The sequence below is a fragment of the Mesoplodon densirostris genome, chromosome 12 (genome assembly GCF_025265405.1).
Source record: "Mesoplodon densirostris isolate mMesDen1 chromosome 12, mMesDen1 primary haplotype, whole genome shotgun sequence".
NCBI classification, from domain to species: domain Eukaryota; kingdom Metazoa; phylum Chordata; class Mammalia; order Artiodactyla; family Ziphiidae; genus Mesoplodon; species Mesoplodon densirostris.
In genome coordinates, this window is record NC_082672.1 from 14,085,331 (window position 1) to 14,091,156 (window position 5,826).

The following is a 5,826-nucleotide window of genomic DNA, read 5'->3' on the forward strand; positions in this document are numbered from 1 at the left end:
TAAAGAAAAAGATGAAAAACAGTTTTTAGATGAACTGTTATATCCCTTTATATTCAATTTCTTTCAAAGCAAGCAAATAATCAAATATTTGAGTCTGATTTATATTTTAAAGTATTATAAGGCTTTAGAAAATTTAGAAAAAAAAACAGAAAAGGTAATAAAAATTTTGCTAATACACATGTTGCAAAATCTCAGTTGCCAAAACATTTTTTCAGCTACAAAACATTTTAAAAATTATTATTGAAACTTTCAAATATATAGAAGAGTTGAGAAAATGGTATCATGAACACTCCTTTATGTATCCATCTCCTAGATTTTAAAATTTTGCCATATTTGCTTCTTTTAGTTTTCTTCTGTCAAATTATTTTAGAGTAAATAGCAAATACAAAAGACACAAAGAACCCTCATTCTACACAAAGTCAGTATGAAAAGACACACAGACAAGGTTTTCGTAAGATAGAAAACAGAGAAATCCATAGTAAATGTAACAACAATGGCTCTAACACATCCAGGGGGTAATGATTCTGCTTCCGACAAATCTTATGATTTGTAGGAAGCAGAAAAGCTTTCCATAGAGAAACTACTTGCAGGAGATGATTAGGTGGACTTTGTTTTTTTTTTCTGCATCTGTCACTTGGCAAATGAGAAGATGCCATCTTCAGGGTGTCCCATGTCATCCGTTTTATACATATATAATGATGCTATTGCAAGTGTAGTCCCATCATTACTGAAGACAAGTGATGTGATGCTGGTGGGGTATCTACAGAACCAGCACCATCGCTTCTGGTTAACTGGACCCCAAATATTTACAAATCCATCAGAACCACCCATAGCAAATGTACCATAGATGTTGTTAAAAGAAATGGCATTGGTAGGATAAATCTGCTCAATATTATTTTCTTTGACACTTGAAGACATGCTTCTTCTGTACCTCAGGGCTTGGGAGCAAGTACTCAACTGCCACTTGGCCTTCAACTGAGCTTAATACATAACTGCTTGTTTGAAAATGTTCAAAGGCAGCGAGCCTGGTACTTCAAGTTGGACACCCGACACTGCTGCATGTAACCCATGTTCTGTAATTCCCACATTAACACTTTACTGCCCACCTTGTACACAATCAGCTGATCTCCAGACAGAGAGGGTGTTACTCACAGACAGAAGGTCCCAGCATTACAAGGAGTTCTGGGATGCTGCAATTTAACTGTCTGATCCCAAGGCCCAGTAACTACAACATTCACTTCTGGACAGTATTCAACACATCTAGTAGGGGCATCATGGGTTCCAGCCAGATCTCCCTGATCAGTGTTGGAATCATGTGTTTTCAGTCTAGGGTTTGATCCCCCACTCCAGGCATGTGTCGGACCATTGAACGCACATCCAAGAGAGCGCTGGGTGCTGGTACTTGAGCTGAATGGCCAGCCCATGGTAGAGATGCACCGCCACATATCAGGAGGAGACCAGCAGGAACTAGGAGGTGTTGGGGCTGATTTTCACCAAGGAGACATAATCCTCAGTGGGTGGTTCAGCTTGAACTCATTAGAGCCGAACGTATCGGGCTCCACTCAGAAGTATCTTCACCACCTCCTCTTCGCTTCCCTCAGATGTTACAATATCTCACTTCTGTATATTTTAGTGTGCACCCCTGAAAAGTAAACATCTATTTCTACATGATCACAGTGACATTTTCACACCTGACAAAATTTATAATAATCTCCTAATGTCACCTAATACTTAGTCTATATTTAAATTTCCCAGGTATCCTTCCCCCCGTAAAAAAAAAAAAAAAAAAAAAACCTTTTATAACTGCCCAAAATTCTTAACCTTAGAATATATAAGGTAAGCATACTCGAAGTTCCTCGTCACCCCTGCTTAGCCATTTTGTTTACCTCTAAATGACAACATGCCTGGGTATTTCTAAATGCTTAAGAAAAATAAAGTGATGGAATTGGTCATATTGTGATCCCATTCAGCAGCAAGAAATAACTCTAGACTCTTTAAGTCACTAATAAAAATTATCCTCCAAGAAAATTTCAACTTTCAATATTACTAGAGTCATTTATTATGAATTATGCAAAGGTTCTATTAATAAAAACCATTATGCACTGATTTTCAAATACAGGTTCGCTATGTCAAAAATCTTACTTATTTATAATATTTATAACTTTGAAATAAAGAGAAACTTCCCGGTCAGTTCTTTTAACAATGCTAAACATCGTCACCCTTTTAACGTTTGACTATGCTCTCTGCCTCCCTTTTATTTTATTTTATATTTTTGGCCGCCCTGCATGATGTGTGGAATCCCAGTTCCCCAATCTAGGACTGAACCCAGGTCATGACAGTGAAAGCCCGGAATCCTAACCACTAGGCAACCAGGGAACCCCTCCCCCGCCTTTTAAAAAACTAGATTCCATCCTAATAATTTACACTATTATTTGTATATTTTCTATTCCTACTGAATGCAGTCTTACACTTTTATATGCTTTAAAAACACATATAAATTTCTTTTAAAAAATTTCTTTCAGAAGCATTATCTCATAAGCATTGCCTAATTTTATAATGCATCTGTAGATCAGGGATCTGGCCTATGTTGTTTTATTTTTAAAAACAAATTTCCAGTAAATGCAGTTTTCAGTTTACACTTATGAAGTCAAAATGTCAAGATGACTCAGAAACAATACGTTAAATTGCAAGTGAACTTTACAGATTTGATTTGGTAAAGATAGCACAAGATTCAATGAGACCAGACCCTGCGTCTACAATACGCCTGAGTGAGCAATCAGAGAACATTCAGGAAGATAACGTCAAAGGCCAGACCCACACCACTTATGCAAATACTTTGGGGTGGAATTAACCTAATAGAATGAAACATTTTCCTCAAAAAAAAGTCAAAGCATGTGGGAAATGTCACTAAAGTGTCTCCTCTGATGAGAATTTCAGTGTGGAAAAAACTATGGAAAATCACACACTTAGAGGTAGAGCCGAGGACAAAAAGTCCCTGCACACAAGTCTCATCACCTATTTCTACCACTTATGGCTGTATTTCCCTCCAGTGAGGTGAATGGAAGTGTCTAAACATAAAGATTGGGACTTCCCTGGTGGCGTAGTGGTTAAGAATCTGCCTGCCAATGCAGGGGACATGGGTAGATCCCACATGCCGCGGAGCAACTAAGCCTGCGAGCCACGACTACTGAAGCCCATGTGCAGAGCCTGTGCTCCACCACAAGAGAAGCCACCGCAACAAGAAACCTGTGCACCGCAACGAAGAGTAGCCCCTGCAATCCGCAACAAGAGAAAGCCTGAGCAACACTGCCAAAGACCAATGAATAAAGTAAATAAATTAAAAAAAAACAAAAACAGAGATTGAAATTATCTCAAGCAACACCTTTGATCTTGATGTTTATCACACATGAGCATCTCTTCACTCCAAGACCTTTGGGGAAGGGATCTGGACTATAAAATTCTACACTTGTCCAGAAGAAATAGGTTAAATGAAACTGTGGAATTAACAGGAGACTTGGAGGCCTGAAAGGCTTGGAAAAATGGTCCAGATTCTGAAACTGAGATACGATGTAGCAGTCTTTTAGCCAACAGTAGGCATTCCACACTCTGTTTTAACTCACAAGAGATTCATGGTGGAGGAGGGCTATGCCATTAAAGTCAGCCAGCTACTCCCAAAGGATGGTTAACTCTCACCTATTATATCATATCATAAGAAAAACAGAGCCAGGGGGAATCACTACAGTATATCTCTGTTTCTAATTTTTAGAACCTATGCACTTTATGCCAGTAGATTTTTACAGCACGATTGTCTAAATTCCAAGATAAGCCGAAGTACTTCTGGAGTGATGGAATGAGGACCTCTGAAAACTTTCTTCGGCATAAAAACAATGAGGACATTGGCCAAAATTATGAACTTTTTCAGTACTCTGGAAATTAACCAAAGACTTGCAACAACCCAAGGGGAATTTATTCAAAAAAACCAACACAGTCTTGGTAAGAACAGGGAGCTACGTGGCATTTTTAACTTGCCTGTTCCCAGCTCCTTCTTGCCAGTTCCATCGTAGCTTGAAAATCAGCAGCCTTGCAACCACAGTACCGATGAAAACCAACAGCCTAAGAGTCACTGGAGGAGTCAAAGTAGGTTTTGTCAAAGAAGAAACAGAGCTAAAGTGGTAAGAACAGATTTTATTCAGAAAAACTATGAACATAAGGGAAAAGAGACCTCAGTATAGAGAACTGGGCTCAATTCTGAATACAATAAGGAAAATTCACAATTTACAGTCAGGGAGAAAGGTGGGGGTCAGTGGATGGAAAATTACTAAGAGGAAACATCACAGTGAAGAGGGGATTCTGGCTAAATTGACCTAACGAGATTCTTACCAAAGGCAGGCCAGGGTGACCAGACATCACCTGGGGGATGGTAGAGGAGGGGGAACCCAATTAGATACCAAGAGTGATCAGATATGGAGAATGGAGGAATATGGCTAAACTGACTTAGTAGGTTTCTTGCTAAATTTGAACAATGCAGAGATGAAAATGGAAGCTCAAAAGTCAAAGTATAGGGCTTCCCTGGTGGCGCAGTGGTTGAGAGTCCGCCTGCTGATGCAGGGGACATGGGTTCGAGCCCCGGCCCGGGAAGATCTCACATGTCGTGGAGCGGCTGGGCCCCTAAGCCATGGCCGCTGAGCCTGCGTGTCCGGAGCCTGTGCTCCACAATGGGAGAGGCCACAAGAGTGAGAGGCCCGCGTACCGCAAAAAAAAAAAAAAAAAAAAAAGTCAAAGTCTAGTTGAGAAGAGAGTTGAGGGAAGCCTGAGTAGAATTTCAGCAAGGACAGAATCTTTGTCAGTTTAGAGTTCCTGAGAAAGCCCCATGCTCACAGAAGAATCACAGTTTGACCTGACTGGCAGCTAGCTCCCTGAAAACCCCATTTATAGGGCATGCCTTCATATTGCCTCATTCAGAGCTCACTCAACTCTAACCCTAACTCTAAACCTAACCACTGTCCAGCGCTTTGCTTTAATTAGGGACAACTCTGAAGGACCATGCTATATCTCCACAGGACTGGCTGAGACCTCTACTGGAAAAGCCACTCATTTTCCTTCTGCCAAGTCCTGCTTCCCTTGCTCATTTATAGATATTCTTCCTGAGACTGCCCTGCCCCCGTCTATATTTTTCACACAAATCACTGTTTCAGAGTCTGTTTCCAATGATCTCAATTTAAGATGGAAGTATTGTTAGTACCAGAGAGAGAAAGGGTATGTGAAACAGTAAGATCATTAAGAAGGAAAGAGGGAATGAAACTAAAAGCCCTAGTGGAATATTGATTGAAAGAGGGGCGTTTTCTCCATTTTGATAAGCAGGGTGGTAAGCATAGGGACAGGTGGGACATGGTGGCTGAGAGTTACCATAAAATCGTGTCGAATGGAAGAATAGTTTCCCTAAGAAAATTAAGTAAGCAAAAATGGACAGGTGTGCTAGACCAGCAAATGAAATGCTTGTCCACTACAAGTGGAACTCGGGAGCACAAAATAAATCTCAGAAAAGGCTGGAAACCAGAGAGCTAGGTAACTGTGGGGAAAGCAGGGAAGATTCTCTCTTTCTCTGTCTTCCCACTCCAGTCATCTTTCTCTGGCAATCTGCTTCTCTTTCTCTCCTCCTGCTTTGTTTATTCACCCTGGCTAAATTTATACTACCCACTTCATCTTTTATGTCTCTACGACTTCTGGTTCTAGCTCCTGCCCTTTACTTGTAACTCCTGCTTAATGCTTACTTTGTTGTAGGCCACCAGACTTTTCTACCTGAGCATTTGCAGAATGTGACAGTTG

The 5,826-nt window shown here is 40.4% G+C and overlaps 1 pseudogene; it reads right to left on the reverse strand.

Moving 5' to 3' along the window:
* Positions 1–580: 580 nt before the first annotated feature.
* Positions 581–4,059, reverse strand: LOC132499807 (mitotic checkpoint protein BUB3-like; annotated as a pseudogene).
* Between the last annotated feature and the right edge of the window lie 1,767 nt (positions 4,060–5,826).